At 40.5% G+C, this 20,998-nt stretch overlaps 1 protein-coding gene across 1 annotated transcript in view; it reads right to left on the reverse strand.

Annotated features, from left to right (window-relative positions):
- KRR1 (KRR1 small subunit processome component homolog) overlaps window positions 1–20,998 on the reverse strand; it is a 379,188-nt gene that overhangs the window by 351,087 nt on the left and 7,103 nt on the right. The window lies entirely within an intron of this gene.

Genomic DNA, 20,998 nt, shown 5'->3' on the forward strand with positions numbered 1-20,998 from the left:
CCACCTCTCAACGTGCTGGGCAGAGCAAGTGAAGAACCCACCCTGCCCCCAGGTGAAATTCACTATCCCTTAGCAGGGCCTTAAAGTGTCTTTGGCATCCACGGTGGAGATGGCAGTGAAGATGTAATGGAGAACACTGAGAATGGCAGAGAAATTCTCACCAAATAGGGAAAAAGGAATTCTGTAGGTGCCAGAAGAGGAGGGAGTGGGGCAGCCCATTTTGTGTGTAAGGAACACAGTGTGAACTAAGAACTGAAGAGAACCGTTACCCAAATCATTCAGTAGACGGTGAGCCTCTCAAGTCTGGGACTATATCTAACCCATCTTTGTGTTCACAGAGTTGACCACAGAACCTGAAACACAGTAAGGCACTACAGCAGTTGCTGGAAAAAAGCAACAGTGTCTCTAGCATATGACAGAATAAGGGAAAGATCCTCGATCCGATCATAAATCAGTGGCCTGGAAACTTCAATGTGCAATTGAACACTTCACGGCAGCGGTGTGATTTGCAATTTCAGAATTGCAGACTTTCCTGTCTTTAAATTATCATAATAGAAGGAAGGGGAAATATGAAAAATTAAAACCTAGTGTCCATGCTTTATCAATTTTCAGAAGCACAAAAAGATCCAATCCCACTAGGAACAGGTAAAACAATGGAGAATCCACAGAGATATGGATAAAACTGTTTTACAGCACTGTTCCCCCAGACACATATTTTTTAAATGCAATAATTTTAGCAAGGGTTGGAGAACTGTTATTTGTTAGATGAAGAATATGTAATTAAACCCACAATTGTGAAAGAAAAGCTTTGTGAGTACTTTTTTTCCAATCTTCTATGGCTGGACTGGTAATTTTTTCCTGTCTCACACCTACTCAAAACCCAGGGGATCTGTCCTTGATGCCTGGCATGAATATAATTACAGTACAGTTCTCTAGTGCATAGTTTAATCACAGCAGACAACTATTGATTTGTGTGTAAATCGAAATACACATAATTTTCTCTCGTCTGGGAATTGTTAAAATGCATGACCAGACTAGGGTTTCATGTTTCAGATATGGCAACAGTGGAGGTGATGCTTGTTTTGCTTTGTATTTTTTTAATTTTCCTTTCTCCTTTCCCCCCAAGAACTGAGATAAGCCCTTTCTGAGCAGGAAAGCTCCACTGACTTGTTCCAACAAATTCTCATTCGATTTCACACTGGGGTCACACACAATCAGAAGAAAGATATAACCATGACTGTGGGGAGAGCAGGGGCGTGGGGGCTGCCTGCAAGAAAGCTCCCCCCTCTCCCTTGTCTCGCTGTTCCAGGGACTGTGCTGAAGCTCTCTTTCTTTTCTTTTATGAGTGAGGTAACTTCCCAGTACAAAAATCTTTATGTAATGATCTCAAAAGATTTTTTTTTCAGGTTTTTCTTTCAGTAGCAATAGTAATAGCACAAAGTGTTCATTCCCTTCTTCTCCACACAAAACACTCCCTGACTGCTAACAGACCTTATTTTATTTTTTTTTTAATGTTTATTTATTTATTTTGAGAGAGAGAGCACGGGAGGGGCAGAGAGAAAAAGGGGGAGCAGGAAACAGAGAATCCCAAGCAGGCTCCATGCTGCGAGCACAGAGCCCAACTTGGGGCTTGAACTCATGAACTGTGACATCATGACCTGAGCTGAAACAAAGAGTTGGATGCTTAACAGACCGAGCCACCCAGGTGCCCCTCAGAGACCACATTTTAATGGAAATGGACAAAGTAGGCAAACAAGAAGTACCCAGCCAGGTACTATCCTGGCTCTGCCACAACATTGAGGAAGTCACATATCTTCTCTGGGCTCCGGATTTCTGGCTACAAAAATGGGACTGGGCATCACAGTGGTTTCCAAATTCTGTATCATGGAAGTCTGGGGTATAGAGATTGGAGAAGAATACATGGGTCCTTAGGATGCCATTTCCATCCTCACATTTCAGTCCCAGCAGGTCAGTCCATATCTGTTTATATACTGGATTTCCACATTAGATTTCCCTATAGGGTAAGGGTTTCATAGCTATATCTGTCTTTTCCAGTTCTCACCTTCCATAATTCTGTGACTTCTGTCTCTGACAGGAGATAGCCTCAATTTCTAGCAGTGCAAGTGTTCATTAAAGCGGACCACCATATAAAATGGGAAACTGGTCTAGGTATGATGGTTTTCTTCAATATAATCACCTGTACCATCAAAAACATGAATTTTTTAGGCATTCATTTATACAGTGCCACGTGGGTTAGTTAGTACCCAAAAAGTTGGTAAGGTTTGTTTTCAACCTGAGAGACTGAACAATTTTACAGATTTTGGAAAGGAAAATTTTTTTTAATTTTTTTATTCAAGTATAATTAGCATACAGTGTTATATTAGTTCCACGTGTACAATATAATGATTCAACAATTCTATACATTACTCAGTGCTTATCAAGATAAGCGTACTCTGGGGCTCTTGGGTGGCTCAGTCAGTTGAGCATACAACTTTGGCTCAACTCACAATCTCATTCATGGTTTGCGAGTTCAAGCTCCACATCAGGCTCGCTGTTGTAAGCACGGAGCCCGCTTCAGATCATCTATCCCCCTCTCTCTCTATTACCCCCTCCCCCCATTTACATGCTCTTTCAAAATAAATAAACATTAAAAAAATGATAAGTGTACTCTTAATCTCCTTTATCTATTTTGCCCATATTTTCACCCACCTCTCCCTTCTGATAACCACCAGTTTGTTCTCTATATTTAAGAGTCTGGACTTTTTTGTCTGTCTCTTTTTTTCTTTGCTTGCTCATTTCTTGGGTTTCTTAAATTCCACATGAGTGAAGTCATACAGTATTTGTCTTTGTATAACTTCCTTCACTTAGCATTATACCCTCTAATTCTGTCCATGTTGTTGCAAATGGCAAGATGACATTCTTTCTTACGGCTGAGTAATATTCCATTGTGTATATACCACATCTTCTTTATCCATTCATCTCCCAATGGACATGGGTTGCTTCTATATCTTGGCTATTGTAAATGCTGCAATAAACATAGGGATGCATATATTTTTTCAAATGAGTGGTTGTGTTTTCTTTGGGTAAAATGCCTAGTAGTGGAATTACTAGGTCATATGGTAATCTTTTTTTTAATTTTTGAGGAACCTCCATACTGTTTTCCATAGCGGCTGCACCAATTTGCATTCTTACTAACAGTACATGAGGATTCTCTTTTTTAGAAAGGAGAAATATTGGGGCGCCTGGGTGGCTCAGTCGGTTGAGCATCCGACTTCGGCTCAGGTCGCGATCTCGCTGTCAGTGAGTTCGAGCCCTGTGTCGGGCTCTGGGCTGATGGCTCAGAGCCTGGAGCCTGCTTCCATTCTGTGTCTCCCCCTCTCTCTGCCCCTCCTCCGTTCATGCTCTGTCTCTCTCTGTCTCAAAAATAAATAAAACGTTAAAAAAAATTTTAGAAAGGAGAAATATTGATAATTCTGTTAATGTGATATAGCTAATAAGTAGCAGAGGCAGAAATGAAAATGGATAATTAATTTGAAAATGCTACTGCAACACAAACTATAATGATCAATAAACAAATGGTCTCATCTGGAACCATGGTTACTAGGGATGTTTGAGTGATCCCTGTAGAACCAAAGAGGGAAGTATCATAGCTGTATGAACATGAGTAACCATATTTCAGCATCCATTTCAAGTGGGAAGTGATTCTTCCCAGGAAAGGGATCTAAATGCCAACCAGTACCACAGGCATAAGAAAGAACACTGAGCCCCCAGAACATAGAATATGAATTCCAAAAAGCAAGCAGCTCCTGGGGTAGGAGAGGAAATCAAGTTCAGGGTAGGAAAACAGAGGTGCAGCATTGCATAGCCACAGTCGGAATTTGCAATTCACACTGGAAGGGAGTAAAGGATTTCATAGAAATTAATTATGGAAGCCCAGTAATCAAAATGCACTTTTAGAATTATGTAAGCAAAGATTAAGAATTAGCAATAAAGATAATAAAGGTAAAAGAGGATCTCTTACGCCTGACCAAAAGAATGAAAAGAAATGGACCATATTATCATAGCCATACTAGCTGACATAGGTCCTCTGTGAGAAGGAAAGTGAGATCAGTACCGGAATTAGCTCAAATCTTTTTTATATCCACCTACCTTGTTGAATAAACATTGTTACCAAGGCTAGAATGCAGTCCTTGAAAAACCAAGAAACTAGAGAATAAACGTTAGTCTACCCCGCCCTTTTCACTCAACTATTTTCCCCTAAATTTTTCTGTTTTTGAGCTGATTAGGCTAACAAACCGAGCAATTCAGTTTTCCTCTGACTCCCCAGATCAACACAATTCTTGATCTGCTGACATTTCCCAAAACAAAAAGCCTAAATGCCTTAAAACTAGAATAGAATGTGAAAAGATGACTCCTGCCAACATGAAACAGCCCACTTATTCCAGAGTTTAGATAATTGTAAACGCTTTGATGGAGGGCTTGAGAATTCTGACAATCGTATATACAACCACAAATGATAAAACTGGATTTCTTCTCACATGTCTTGGAAATTCCTAAGAAAGGGTCCTATAGTTATTTAAACTCTATCATCCATCATGGGAGTTAAAAAAAAAAATGTGTACCAGATAGCATTCAGTATCATAGTGTAGTTAATTAGCCTACTGGAAGAATATGTGATGTAAGAAAAATCACCTAAAAAGCAAGCAGTACATGGGTACTAGTCTGACTACAGATAACAGTTCTGTGGCTCCTGGAACCAATTAAAGAGCATGCTATGAGGTCCATTTAAATCTAAAGTCACTTGGGATTGTTGTTAGTGCTGTTTGCCAAACATTTCTGGTTAAGCCTACTGCCAAACATAGAATAGAATTGATTACATTTTCTGGCCCCCTTATGGTGTGTTAAGCCATGTGACTACTTATAGCCAATGACTTATGAGCAGAGGGAAATAAGTCACTTCCAAAAAGGAGCATTTAGCTGTTAATACAAGACCTTTCTTGTCTGGCCAGCACAGTAACCAGAAATGTTTGTGATAGAGACTGCTCCATCTATTTAGACCCAAGAGTGACTCTGGTAAACAGAGCTCCCACTCCCAGGTGTGGAACACAAAGAACATAGAACACAGGAGAGAAGTAAATCTTTGTTGTCTTAGGCTGCTGAGATTTGGGCCTGTTTGTTACTGCAGCATCATTTAGTCTATTCTCACAGATACAATGCCTCATAGGTTTAGATCTCCTCGATTCAGGAGTATGCACAAGAATAGAACACAACAAGAAACTCCAAGAACTGAGCCAATCATCACACTCCAAGAACCGAGCCAATCATCAAATCAAGGATTATGCTAGATTTTTCAGAGCGTCTCAGGCTGACTACCCTCACTTCTTAACCCCATATCCCTAAGCAGTACTCTCAAGCCAAGGGATATAAGCTTTGAATCCATTGTTCCATCAACTAAACTGCTTTTATGGGTTGGATTTACTCCCTGTCTTCTTTCCGCAAAATGTTTCAGACAATTAAACTATCAGAATAAAACAACAAAGCCTGCAAAGGGCCTTGAGGAACTTTAACATAAAAGTTCTTTGTAGCTTCCATAGGATAGCAAGTTTGACAAGTTAATTCCCTTTTCAGTACTAAAAATTGGCATATCACGTGAGACTATATTAGCACTGGGTATTTTTCCTCATAAAGCATTTATGTCAGGCTGTTCACAGCAGAATATTCAATAATCATTTGAGAAAATATTTCTTAAAGCAGGTGCACACATTTTGGTGGGGAGGGGAATTCCTTTCTTCTGCTGCTAATGGCACTGGGTTGTCACAAGATCCCACCTCAAACAGCAGTTCTCTTTGACGTTTCATCACGACCTTGGGGGGGTTCAGGATTTTTTTCCCACTCTTTCCCCAGATCTGTGATTTCAAGTTAGTTCAAAGAACTTTGAGTGCCTTTCAGAAAAAGAAAAAGAAAGAAAAGAAAAATTTCTTGGATCAAAACAACACAAAACCCATCAAAGTAGAAATAGCTTGGGGCGCCTGGGTGGCTCAGTCGGTTGAGTGTCCGACTTCGGCTCAGGTCATGATCTCACAGTTCGTGAGTTCGAGCCCCACGTCGGGCTCTGTGCTGACAGCTCAGAGCCTGGAGCCTGTTTCAGATTCTGTGTCTCCCTCTCTCTCTGCCCCTCCCCTGTTCATGCTCTGTCTCTCTCTGTCTCAAAAATAAATAAATATTAAAAAAAAATTTTTTTTAAAGTAGAAACAGTTTGACAGAGACCACCATTACTATAAGAAAAATAAAATCAGAAACGCTGAAATGCTATTTTTTTATCTTTCCCTTTTTTTTTTTTTAGCTGACAGAGTAAATGGAAACAATTTTAGCAAGATATTCAGGTAAACCTCTTCTCCTCAGCAACCATAAGCATCAAAAAAATGCTTTTTAAATGTAGCTGTTGGGATAGGATTTTATGTTTAGCTATTTCCCTCTGGTCCCCTCTTATGGCAGTAATGTGTTTTAAGTGCCGAAAACCTTTCTTAGAACCTAAAAATTCCCCTAGATTTCATGAATTAATTCAAATGGTAATCACAAGTGCAAATGAGTAATTGGTAACACAAGTACCCATCTGTGCAGGCAATTAACTGCCTAGAGCAAGTAATTGCCTGTTTTTACAAGAGCCTACTTAGAAACCTCAACTTAAGCATATATTTTTTGAATAATTCTGCCATAACACACAGCAAAACTTTTACTCAGGACAAATACTGTTAAACAAGCGGCCAAACACTCTATAATTTTTAGTTTCATAAAGATCATTCCTAAGAAGACACCCCATAGTAACTGATTTCAAAAGAGTCTCACTTGAAGACGCGCTCAGGGCATTTTCCAAGCAGAGAAGGCCATTTGTCTGGGACAACCTAGCAAGCTAATCCTCAGGATTGCTCTCTAAGCACCTTTAGGAGGTTTCTGAAAGTGTGAATAATTTTCTAATTAATTCATCCAGCAAGTATTCATTGAGCATCTACCATATACAAAGTCTTATATCCTAAGCTCCATGCAGAATATGAAAATCAATTAGAACATGGTATCTTCTCTTAACGAACTTTTAATCGATCAGGAAACAGAAGACTTGAAGTTTATTATCTAAGAAGCAAGTATGACTGGAATTCAAGGACTGTGAAAGTGTACCTGTTACTTTAACCAGGCCACACCTATCTGGCAAAACAGGCATGCGTTCTGGGTACAAATTACAATTGCAACAAGAAGTACCTTTGATCTGAGCCTTCACCAAGTTGTGTCACTGGCCCCTATCCCCAACCCCAAATTGGCCAGCTCACCTTTCCTTTGCAAGGTCATCCACTCTCCTCCTTGGTCAATGCTTTTCTTCATCTGCTATTGACTTTGTTTCCCTCCCATGCTGCCAAAAGCCTTGATTCATAGCTGGGTTTTGTTCCTGTGCCAAGCTGCCACTTCCTTACTATTGCCAAATGTCCTGTTCCTCTCATTACTGCCTCCTGCCTTTAAATACCACCTATATGCAAACAGCTCCCAAATTAAGGTTTTTAGCACCAACCTCTCCACTGAACGCCATAGTCATCTATCCAACTGCCTTGTCAGCATCTCCACGTAGACACCCAATAGTCATGTCACATACACTGTTTCCTAAAACCGACCCAAACCTGCTCTTCATAACACTTCCCTGTCTCACTGATGGGCAGTTCCAAACTCGATGGTCATCCTCACCTCCTCTCTTCCTCTCACACCAGGCACACAACCTACCTGTTCATATTTTTGACTCAACCTTCAGATGGATCCAGATGCCTACCACTTCTCACATGCCTGCACTTACCACTCTGGTCCAAGCTGCCATCATTTTTTGTTGGATTACTGCAGTCACCTCCCAACTAGGCCTCTTGCTTCTACCCAAATCCTTCTAGAGTAATTCTCCTACTCTGTCATCAGAGGGGTCCTTTTAAAAGTCAAATTATCACTCTTTTGATCAAAATCTCAGTTGGCTTCCCATCTCAGCCAGAATCAAAGCAGAATTCCTTTCAAGAGTCTCCAAGATCCCTCATGATCGGCCCCACAACTCCATCTTTTATCATCTCCTGCACCAGTGCCACCCCTAGTCACCATGATTCAGCAGAACCGGCTTCCTGGTTGCTCGTTGCACACACCAAGTGCACGCCTGTTCTCACTCGCTGGGATGCCTTTCCCTGCCTGTCTGTGGAGCTCATTCCCACACTTCTTTCAGGTGACCTAATCAGAGGCGTCTGCCCTGAGCTCCCGCCCATTACACACTTCTGAGCCCGTTATCCTGTGTTCTGTCTATAACCCTTCTTCTTTATGACATACATTTATTTTCTGACTCTCCTATTAGAATGTAAGCTCCCCGAGGGCTCAAGTTTTGTGCTGCTAAGTTTTCTGGCATTCTAAATAGTGCCTGCCACATAGCTTCATGTGTGAATGAATGAATGAATGAATGAACGAATGAACAGATGAGCACTCCAAGGGTGGAGGAAGCTCCGGTCCCCATTAGAATTACAATTCTTATAAGGCTTTCAAAAGGGTGTCCTTGCTCTCTCAGTTCTTCCCCGTCCTACAAAAAAAAAAAAAAATTGAACAATATCTCCCAGATGGCCACACGTTGGAGAGTTAACTCTCAAAGATAGTAAACCAACGTGCTAGGATGAAGCCGAGGTTCCTCAAATCCCCTACCTCAGGTTGAATTCCTGGCCTTTGTAGGCTACTCTCCAAGAAGCTGAGGGAGCTCATTATCTGTCTCTACCCCTCTGCTCTGGTGCCCACTCGACCACTCTCTTCCTTTCTCTCCTCAGCCAACCATCAGGTCTTTGTGGGAATAAGACCCCTGATCAACCTAAATCTCCTGCCTCAGGCCTCCCCTGGGAACCTCATCACACACATGAGAAGACAGAATAAAAAACGGTAACCTCTTTCACTCACCCTCACAGCTACCCATCAACAAATTCAGGAAGCAACAACCTCGATTAACGCTGAGCTCAATATTTCAGATACTCCGCTTCCTCACTGGAAAAATGAAGCACTATCTTCATCGTTAAGTAATTAAAAATGCTAAGAAAGAGTGACTAAGTGGATGGAAAAAACAGAAAGGGGTAAAAATCTTCAGAATCTAGCTGCTTAAAAAGAGTACAAATGAAAAGGAAACTCTCCCAGATGCTAAGAGGGTCTTTTTTTTAAATGTGTGTGAATATGTGTGTTAAATTGGCTATGCTTTGTCAAAATCAGGGTATCATTTTTAAAGATTTAATTTGATTTAGTCCATCATTTCTTTTTTTTTTTAAGTTTATTTATTTATTTTGAGGGAGAGAGTGTGTGCACAAGCAAGGGAGGGGCAGAGAGAGAGAGGGAAAGAGAGAATCCCAAGCAGGCCCCACACTGTCAGAGTGGAGCCAGAAGCAGGGCTCGAACCCATAAACCATGAGATCATGACCTGAGGTGAAACCAAGAGTCAGATGCTCAATCAACTGAGCCACCCAGGTGCCCCTATTCCATCATTTCTAAGGTGGAAAAGTTAGAACCAACATCAAATCTTTCAGAAAATACTGAATGAATTCAGTATATGACTTTCATGTCTCTTACATCCAACTTAATAAGCTTACTTTTAAAATTATGATTCAAAATTTTAATTAAATAGCCATGTCACTCTATACTTCCAAATCTGTACCAATAAAATCGTTCTCTATTATTTTTTTACAGTGTACTTACTTATTTTGAGAGAGAAAGAGTGTGAGTGGGGGAGGGGCAGAGAGAGAATCCCAAGGAAGAAGAGAATGATGGATGATAGAAGGATGAATTGTTAAAATGGACAAAGTTCTATAGCACAAGTTTCTCTTTTATAGCTTAAATACTGGCCCTTCTGCATGAAAACAAAAAAAAGAACATGAATTTTTTTTTCCTTATCATAAAACTTTCTCAAAATGGAAAAACAATCCTATGGAGGAAGAAAAAGAAGTAGGAGCCAATAGGAGGAGGTCCTTTTGCAATAAATAACCCTCTGCTTTCTGCTTCTAAGCTAGAAAATCAGATAGCTGCAATAAAAGCACAGTTACATGGGGAGCACTGAGCAGTCAAAGCACAGATTTTCCCCTTGAGTTCTGGCTCCACAAAAAGGACATTAAATAAAGTGCCACATGCTCACATTTTCATTTTAATTACCTTTTTAAAGTGCTAGGATTTTTGAGCCACATGGGACTCATGTACATTTTCAATCACACAGGATTCAATATTTTAAATCATTAAATTCTCATTACACCCTCCTGCAGTTCCTACACTACCCTAGCTATATTTAATAACATGTGTTTAAGTAACTTGCCTAAGAACATTTAAGAAGTTTAGTAAAAGGGAAAAACTGAGACCTGCAACAGTATTTCTGCATACTAGCTGAGTGACCTTGGAATCCAAATCTCTGTGGGCTCTTCTAAAAGGAGAAAGTTGGTCCGGAACATCACAGCATCTCTTCTAACCCCTAATAGGCAATGGTTCCTTATTCTTGATGTTAGGCTTGAGCTTTTTATCTCTCTATTGTATTTCAATTTAAGACTCTCAAAATTCAACATCATTAGTTCTCTCCAAAGGCATCTTGAGGATAAGCCCCTGGAGTTTATATCCACCAAAACTCCCATCCATATAAGTGCTTATTTCTTTTACAATCTCTTAGAGGAAACTTTTGACATCAATGGAAATGGACACCTTCTCAGCCCACACTATCCAATAACCCATTGTACAACCCCACTGTTGTAGATTTAATGTTTATGTCCCCCAACACACACACACACACACACACACACACACACACACACACACACACACAAATTCATATGCTAAAATCCTAATCCCAGTGTGATAGCATTAGGAGGTGGGCCTTTAAGGTCGTTAGGTCATGAGGGTAGAGCCCTCATGAATAGGATTGGTGCCCTTCAAAGAGAAGACACAGAGCTTGCTCTCTCTCTGCTGTTGCCATGTGAGGACACAGCAAGAAGACAGCCATCTGTGATCCAGGAAGACAGCAGATCTGCCAGCACCTTGATCTTAATCTTCTCAGCCTCCAGAACCATAAGAAATAAAGGTTTGTTGTTTAAGCCACCCAGTCCATGATAATTGGTTAAAGCAGCCCTAAGACGCCTACCATTCTTTATATCACAGAGCCTTCTTTCACCTCTCAGATTTCACTGAACTAAACAATATTGATTCTTTTGTCTTTTCTCCGTAGTTTGTTTTCCTACACTTTCATATGTCCTTCACCCTTCAAATTGTTCTTTTGTTTGTTTTTTATTTTATTTATTTTGAGAGAGAGAGAGAGAGAGAGAGAGAGAGAGAGAGAGAGAGCGAGCAGGAGCAGGGCAAGAGCAGAGAGAGAAGAAGAAAGAGAGAATCCCAAGCAGGCTCTGCACTGTCAGCGCTGAGCCTGATACAGGGCTTGAATCCACGAACCACAAGATCATGACCCAAGCTAAAAACAAGAGTCAGATGCTTAACTGACTAAGCCACCCTGGTGCCCCCAAATTGTTCATTTCTTTTTTTTTTAATTTTTTAAGTTTATTTATTTGTTTTGAGAGAGACAGAGACAGCATGAGCGGGGGAGGGTCACTGAGAGAGGGAGAGTGAGAATCCCAAGCAGGCTCCACACTGTCAGCACAGAGCCTGATGTGGGGCTTGAACCCATAAAACCGTGAGATCATGACCCGAACTAAAACCAAGTTGAATGCCTAGCCGACTGAGCCACCCAGCCGCCCCCAAATTGTTCATTTCTTAAAAGCTTCCTCAAGTGGCACAATAATATGAAAGTCTGATTTACACTGTTTGAGTGAAAAATGCCCTTGTTCCTCCTGCATGCTAGGAATCTCTTTTCCACCCAATGTAAGTAAATGTGGTTGTTCTGTTTTAATTAGTCACACCCAGCTATATTATTGCCCCTTAGCCAGCTTATTTTAATATCTCTAACTCTCTGGTTACTCTTCCCTATAATCAATCGTTATCTATTCTCTATTTTTATGCCTCAATTTTCCTCCAGAAGTGAAATAACTTATATCCAACAATGATGGAACAAGGATCTGGCTGCAACTGTCCTATTATGAACTGTGCCTCCCCAAAATTCATATGTTGAAGCCCTAATCCCCAGTATCACAGAATATATAGTTGGAAATAGGACCTTTAAAGAGATAATTTATATTCAATGAGGTCATTAGGATGAACCCTATCCAATATGTCCTTAAAAAGGAGGAAATATGAACACAGGCATGTACAGAGGGAAAACCGCATGAAGACACAGGGAAACGAGAGCCATCTATATACCAAGGAGAGAGGCCTCAGAAGAAACCAACCCCACTAACACCTTGATCTTGGACTTCAAGCCTCCAGACTATAATAAAAAAAAAAAAAAACCAACTTGTGTTGTTTAAGCCACATGGTGTGTGTCGTTTTGTCATAGCAGCCCTAGAGAATCAACACAGGCCCTTCTCCTAGTTGTGACCTTAGAAAAGAGAATGATGTTACTCTGCCCTGTCTACCCACTGCTGCTGGAAAGAAGAGTAACTAGGGACTATGCCTCTTTCCTGCACACAAACTATATTGGTGGCCTACACAGAATGCCACCGTCCTCACCCTCATGCGTGGCCCTATTGATAGAGATCAGATTTCAGACTGCCATGAGCACACTCTTCCGTGAATTAAACTCAACCTGCAATGTTTTCCTTTATTTTCTTCTTCAGAGTCAAACGTTAACAGCCTCGTAAGTCTGAGGTAGGCAGCTAAATCGTCAAAGATTTTCCTGAAGAGAAATGGAACAAATTTTTTCTGATCACTTTTCCATTTACCCTACCCCCAGTGGCCATTGTATGGCTTGTTTTCCCGAAGCTTATGTTCCAAGGGTCCAGCTCAGTAATACCCCAAGGAAAATCAGCCTCTTTGACAGGAACTTAATATTTGAGCCCGTTATCAAGACCAGAATATTTCTAAGGGGAGAGGCTTACTCATCAGGTTTTCACTAAACAGTTTAAGATTGACCTCTTCATTTTTCCATTCATTCACTTTTTCCAGAAACATTTATCAAGCACCCAGTGTGTGTAAGGCTACGCATAGGGGCCAGGGCTACAAATGATAATAAATCACCAACATATCTAAGGAATCCACCAGGAAGTTAGATCTCGAAGATACCCAAGCAAAGGAACGAGGAATTATAGAAATAAAAATTTTAAGATTATGAGAGAAAAGGTTTCCAAAGACCAGATGTCTTATTTTTCCAGGAAATTTATAAGTTTAGAAAAATCAAAACAAACATATCACATTCCTTGGGCAGATATTCAGATGCAATGTGTAAACTGAAGTCATATGATGCCTCCCAAAGAGAGAGGATTTATGGATTTATTTTCCTCTGCCTCCTTCCCTCCCTGACAAATACGCCCATCCATTCCTTTGCAACTCCCCCAAACAGACACCATGTACATTCAGATAATGTAGCCAAATTATTTTACAAAATGTATTTTCACTTTGTTGAGCCTTCTAACACCAGGCAATCCTTGTTACTTTCTTTGAAACAAGTTTCCACTGGGCAGAGGGAGTAACTAAACACGCTGTGGTGTTAGCAGTTTCCGTCTGTCGTCTGGGCGAAGGGGAATGGAGGCGGCAGGGGCAGTTTCCATGGTGGGGGCACAGCCCAGAGGGAACAGTGCCGCTTTTTCATGCCGCACTGTGAGAGAATCACGCAGACTGCTACAGGAAGAGGGAAGATCCTGAACCCACTCAAGAGAGCGCCTCAAGGGCAGTGGTGTTCTCTCTTCAGGCACGTGATCAGGAACAAAGGCATCTTTATTCATCTCTTTCTACTGCACTGCTTTGCTTTATATTCCTTATAAGCAGCTGAAAAAGACCATGAGCAGCCCTTTTAATCAGCTGTGGAAGAGATGAAAGGTTTCAGAAGAGACAAGCTGTCATTTCTGAGAATGGTTTATTCACATTATAGAATCATCTTTAAAGAAAAGAACTGTACGGGACTGATCTTTTAATTATAGAGGGGTAAATGCATCTGTGAAATCCACCAATTTCACTTTGGATTAAATACTGTTTCCTTAAAGCCAGATATTTGGTAAACACAGATCTCAATTTCGAAATGGCTTTTCTCCTTAATATACAACTTCAAGCTCACCCTTGTCCCCCCCCCCCTCCACCCCACCCTCAAATCCCCACTGCTCTCTGAGAAACAGCAAGGAGAAAAATAACACAACTTTTTGGAGATGGGATTTGGGGGCCTTGGATGTGTTCCATGTGCTCCCAAGCAAGTTCTGGATTCTCAGACATCAGGTCAGTTCTCAATTATCTGCAAATAATTTTATGCTCAGTGTCGTGCAGGCTGCATTTTTTAATCTATCCAAAACTCCCATCGCATTTTCATCCAATTCATGAATCACAGCCCAGATACGACCAAAGAAAACAAATAAAAATCTTAGAGTTTTTGGTGTACCCCCATGGTGCTGATGGACACAGATATTCAATAAATATTTATCGAATTGCAGTGACACCATTCACAGCTCTGGGAACTCCACCACCCCAAAATTCCAGATCACAGTTTCTTCTGGTTCAGCATAAATAACAAGCATTAAACAGTGCCTGGCCCCTAGCTAGTTGTATCTTTTTGATTCATATTTTATATAGTTCCTCTTATGAAGACAGCCCAGAAGCAACTGTCCCATCCATGCACAGGTAGACCTTTTCCCAGGCCAGTTTTCCTTTCCCACTATTTCTGGATCTTGAGTCAACACTGTTACTTGGGGACTTCAGAGATTTTGCAAGTTCCCATCTCAGGAAATTCAATTTCCATTTGAAGGGAAAGGAAGGGGAGGGAAGGGGAAGGGAGGGGAGGGGAGGGGAGGGAAGGAAGCTAAAAGAAAAGACCCACCGTCTTGTCTTTTCTGTCAGTCTTTTGGTTACTTTTCATTGACATCCTACTCTAACAGGGGCATATTTACATAACACTTTAATATCCCCCTTTTGTGTCATTCCTTAACTTTGAAATCCATAGAGATACTTTAACAGTTAGACAGATGGCTTCCCAAAGGTAGGTTGAGTCTTCCTAGTATTTAGCAAATTTTTATCCTGAAGCATTTTCATTTTGAATCTCTTGGCATCAGTTAACCTGTGTTTCCAAAAGTTGGTGCCAAGTTTTGGTTCCTCCTATTTGCAAAATCTTCTCTTGGGTCAACTGCTCCTGCCAGGGAGGGTCCAGGCACTCAGAACAACACTTCTGGGTTGAGCTTCTCTTCTGTCCCAACGTTACTGTTCATTATTCTCAGGTACTTCCTTGAGCAATCAGGAGCCGGGCTCCAGGAACCATCATCTCTTCAAAATAATCTCCCAACTAGCTTCCAGACAGATTTTCATCCAGTTTCTTTTTAAATCCTCTTCCAAAAAATTTTTGAGACTAACTCACCCAATTTTAATCTAAGTAAGGAGAGGAAGAAGTGCAGACAGTATTAAGAAATTTACTCTTTACGATGGGAAAGCATAATTATCTCACATATTGTACCTTTTGTTTCTTCTGCACTTCCATACAGAGGCCAACTCTGGGCTGACATAGTCCTCTGTTCACTGAAAAGGTGGAATCATTTCACAGTCCCTGACTCATCCATTTCCATTCTCCCTGCTGCCAGGTAATGACCTACAAGGACCTCTCAGACAGGGAAAATGTCCCTAAGGTTGAGTGGACTCCATTGGCATAAGGGGGTTCACATTCAGCATTGCACATATTCTTAACATTATATTCTTACACTGTATTATATGCAGTTTTGTTTTCCCCTCTTACAAAGTCGCCTCCATAAGAGGATATTAGCTCTTTAAAGGAGGGACTCTGTTTCATCGAGCATGGTTTTCTCAGTGCCTAACACATAGTAGGCACTGATTGCTCAATAAGCAATCACTCGTTTCCACACACTGTTAGGTCACCAGGAACTCAGCAAGAGGATTGGAGATGAAGGGAAGGAGCTTAATAAACCTCATTCACAGGAATAACATTTAATAAGATAAAGTAATGTGAGAGTGTCCTCTGGAGTCATCAAAGGCAGAAAATCCAAAAACGGGCTGGAGAGTAAGAGGTATAGTAGAAGAGAGGGGGACCACGAGCCAGCTGCCAGCAATAAGGGATAAACAGCTTAAAACAAACAAACAAACAAACAAACATTGGTCTAAGACAAGATCAGACACTCAAATGTCATCCCAGCCCAGACATGGAGCGGCTAAAAAAGGTAAAGAACTGATTTAATCATTAAGGGTCACCTGTCCTTCCCATATTCCCCCACTCCACCCTACATCAAAAAGCTCCCTCCTCCCCCAACCAGGATGGATGCATATTAGCTATTAGCCTCCTTCTTTTCCTTGTGTCTCTGTGAGCCTACCTGCCTTCCCCTCCCTTATAACTCCTTGGATATGCACTACTTGATTTTGATAGGGTTTTTCCTTATCTACCTCCATTCCCTTCTTTGAAAAACAAACCATTTGGAATGGCCTCTTTCTTACCACTCTCTTCATCAGCTGTACCATCACCACCTTTGTAGTGGAGACTTAGATCCATGCCCACAGCCATTTAAGCAGGCTTGATCTTTTTTTTTTTTTTTAGTTTATTTATTTATTTTGAGAGAGAGAGCAGGGGAGGGGAAAGAGAGAGAGGGAGATAGAATCCCAAGCAGGTTCCACATTGTCAGCACAGAGCCTGACGCGGGCCTCGAACTCACAAGCTGAGATCCTGACCTGAGCCAGGCGCCCCATAAGCAGGCATCATCTTGAGGCCTAATCTTTACTGACCAGCAGTGCCCAAGTAACTGATTCAAATAACCAATATTTTAGTCTCTGAACTATAAGGAATTTCATGGAAGGTCCCAGACCCCTCCCTGCTGCTGGCTGCCACGATGAACATCTATGTTTATTCTTTTGTTATCTCTGCCTGCATTGCATTGATGTGGTGTGTGCTAGGGGTCAGGCAAATAAAAATGTAACAAAAACCCTGCACAATCCTGAGGTTATCTTAAAATGAGAGCCATTATTGGAAGGACTGTAGCATAAAAATATGTTGCCCTAGTGACAGCCAATCTCAGATTTGGATCTCAGCTCCACTGTAAGACTTTCAGCAAGTCACTGACCATCTCTGAGCTCCAGTTTTCTTACCTATAAAAAGAAACAATAATACCACCTTCCTCACAGAGTTGCTGTGCGCTTTTAATCACTCTGCTGTCTGCATTACCTCCAATCACAAAATTGCCCTTGGTTCTTCCTTCACTAATCTCCAGCAGATCCACGAGATCCCTGGAACCATGGAGTGAATTCCACTAGCGTAAGGGAGATCCTAGCCCAGTTTTGTTGGTTAAACTATGTTTAAGTGTACTTGATTCTTAATCAATTCTTAACCTCTTTTAGGAAAAGGATCTGCACTGATCTGTATGACTGATATATAGAGTGAGCATTTAGGTTTAGGAAGCCAATGGCTCCCAAACTGAGGACTGCACATATCATGGATCCCTCAAGGGCCACAAAGTCACATATATACTTACTGTGCTTCATGCAAAGACTGAATAAACAATGCCATACACACACATGCACACACAATGCCACAAACAAGTATATCCACATATATTCATAAATGTCCAGTACTGTTATGTTTCAAATGTATATATAAATGCCATTGATTAATAAAATACAAGTTTATTTAAAAGCATAATTTATAGGGGCAGCTGGGTGGCTCAGTTGGTTAAGCGCCGACTTCAACTCAGGTCATGATCTTGCAGTTTATGAATTAGAACCCCATGACAGCTCAGAGCCTGGAGCCTGCCTGGGATTCTGTGTCTCCCTCTCTCTCTGTCCCTCCCCCACTTCCATGTGCACGCTCTCTCTCTCTCTTTCTCTCTCTCTCAAAAATAAACTTTAAAAAAATGTTTAAAAATTAATAAAAAATAAAAGCATAATTTTTAAGAGCTTAAAAGCTTTTAATTAATTAATTGTGCATTTTCTTGGTCAATACTTGCTAATACTACAAAATGCGGCAGCTCTAAATAATCTATTAATATTTTATTAAATCTTGATATTATCTGTAATGTTTGATTGTTAATAATAATAGTCAACACTTATAATAAGTCACGCATTGTTCTAATAACTTAGCATATATTAACTCATTAAATCCTCACAGGGACCCTGTGAGGCAGAGCTATCATCATTTCCAATTTATGCGTTAGGAAACTGAGGCACAGAGAGGTTAAATAACTTGGCATGGAGCTAGTAAGAGGCAGAGATGCGATTCAAGCTCAGGCATTTTGGGCCAAGCTCTTCATGTTCACAATCCGTTTGGAGGTCGGCTATGCAAGAACACATTGATGCTACTATTTTCAAACAGAAAATTATTTGCAACCTTGACACTGATTTCATTTTCCATGAAAATGGGCATATTTCTCACTGGGTACAAACCAAAATGTGTGTGTGTGCGCTCTAGCTTATATACAGTGACATATCCAAGAAATCTATGGTAACTGTCTTACAAAACAAACAAACAAACAAACTGATTCAAATAACGGGTTTTCCTCTGATGATCATTTTGTCACTATCTTGTTGCTTTCATATTTCTCTGCCTCCATTAGGAAACTAGCTTTCCAATATTGCACTATTTGATTATTTGCTAAATTGGAAGGTAACAATACTGCAACAAGAAAAGCAACAACCACTCGGAAAGTTAAATGAAATAAAAATAGAATGACGCATTTCAACTTTTCACCTCTATGCTTGAGTTATATTCACACTCACACCCATGTTCCATTTCATTGATTGAACATTCAAGAACATTCATTGACTGTCTGCCATATACCAGGAATTATGTTTGGAGCTATAAATAGGTGAACAGAACTAAGAATGCACCAATCCTTTTAGACTACAGTCTAAAAGATGCCAGGCAGGCCATTCACTCAATTGATAACTACACTGCAAAGTAGAATGTTACAATACCATTAGAGGATAAAATTCTGTATGTATTCTGAGCAGGGACAGATGATTCCAAGAGAACCAGTCAACTGATGGGAAGCTTCCCTATCAGCTCCCTTCCAAGGGCTTTCTCACCCTCCCAGAGCCACCTGGAATCCACATGCACATCAGAAGAGCAAGACCTCCTTGGGACCACCTTTACTTCCTAGGACCAAGTCATTTCGAAGTTCAAAGATGATCCTCTTTTTTTTTTTTTAACATTTATTTATTTTTGAGACACAGAGAGACACAGCATGAACGGGGGAGGGCAGAGAGAGAGGGAGACACAGAATTGGAAACAGGCTCCAGGCTCTGAGCCATCAGCCCAGAGCCCGACGTGGGGCTCGAACTCACGGACCGCGAGATCGTGACCTGGCTGAAGTCGGACGCTTAACCGACTGCGCCACCCAGGCGCCCCAAAGATGATCCTCTTAACTCCATGTTCTCTGCTTATCCTTTACCACTTTCTTTAGCTTCTTTTTTTCTTTGATTTACTCAATCTTTTTGGTTTTCTTGTTTTCATCATTGTCCGTCTTAACATACGCTATTTCCTAGGAATATCTCCTCTAGGTAACTAATGTCACGGTGTATTGATGCTTGGTAGTTACCATATCAGAAAGTGGTCTTTTCTAACCTTGTTTCCAAATTATGAGAATTTATGTTACTTCAACACTTCTAGGCTCTTGGGCATTAAATGCCCTATATTTATGCCTTAAAGCATGCGTTCTGTCCTTGTGAATCAGGATCTGAGTCAGAGATATTAGATAGGGCCAGGCACTTTAGAAAAAGTAAGGAATCTAAAGAAAGATTTGAAGAGAAGAAAGGCACAAATAACACAATCACAGGAAGTCACATGACACAGAGAGAGACAAAACATGGGCTCTTTGAGGCAATACAATACAGACAAATATCCACTTACAGTGAAGAGCTATTTCCTTCATAAATTCTAGAATTTTTGCTCTTCTCTAAGGACCCTAATACTCCTATTTATTCATTTGCAAACCTTCCATTTTGATGGAACCCCAGTCTTTTGAACTAAAAACATTTGGGCTAGCTTCATCCCCTAGGATATAAAAGTAAAGGTTACATTTAAAGTTGAGAGGAATTTTCCAGCTTAATTTTCTATGCCTTGTTTGAGAAGACAACGTTGATGCCAATTCTTTTACAGATTGAGCAAGGTGTTCTTAGGAAGTAATTCTCATCGTACTTGATACTAAGGGACAATGTGATCAAGTGAGAAGGTCACTTAGATCACAGATTTCTGTGTGCTAGATTGAGCTTTCTCAGTAGCTAGTATGATGCATGTTAAGTCATTTCACCTCTGGCTTCAGTTTTCTCTACACACAGAAGGCATTTTATAAATATTTATTGAGTGAATGAATTCATAATATTTACCACCTTACAAAATGATCAGGAAGAGCTAGAGTAGAGTAGGCAAGCATCATGTCTGCTTTGTTTATCATTGCATTCCCTGACGTACTGCCATGTACACAGAATCTCATCAAAAACATAGTGAATTAATGAATAAATGCACAAAACAATACATTTAATAAAAGTTGCCCTACTTTACAAAGTTACTGAGAATACCTTGTTTTTAGGTTCACAGGGAAGGCAAACTATGTTGAACATACTTACCACTGTATGTCCAAATGCCTACCCCTCCAGCATTTGTAGGTGTTTGATAATAGATATGTTAATGAATGTTCAATAAAAATAGATATAAAATGATTTCAAAAGGTACAAAGCACAATACCAACATGAAGTGTTAAGAATCTCTTTCCCTCACACACCTATACCAACAACCTCTATAGAGAAAGGACTCCAAAGAAAGTGAGGAATAATGATTTAAAAGAGGATGATAGAGAACCTTCTGACTCACACCTGGCTCTCAGGTTGTAAATGGCCATGTGACAGAACTCAAAATATTCCAAGGATATGCAGTGACAGGGGTTACATTTCTTAGGAACATAATCAAAATGTTGTTCTG

The sequence above is a fragment of the Prionailurus viverrinus genome, chromosome B4 (genome assembly GCF_022837055.1).
Source record: "Prionailurus viverrinus isolate Anna chromosome B4, UM_Priviv_1.0, whole genome shotgun sequence".
Taxonomy (NCBI): domain Eukaryota; kingdom Metazoa; phylum Chordata; class Mammalia; order Carnivora; family Felidae; genus Prionailurus; species Prionailurus viverrinus.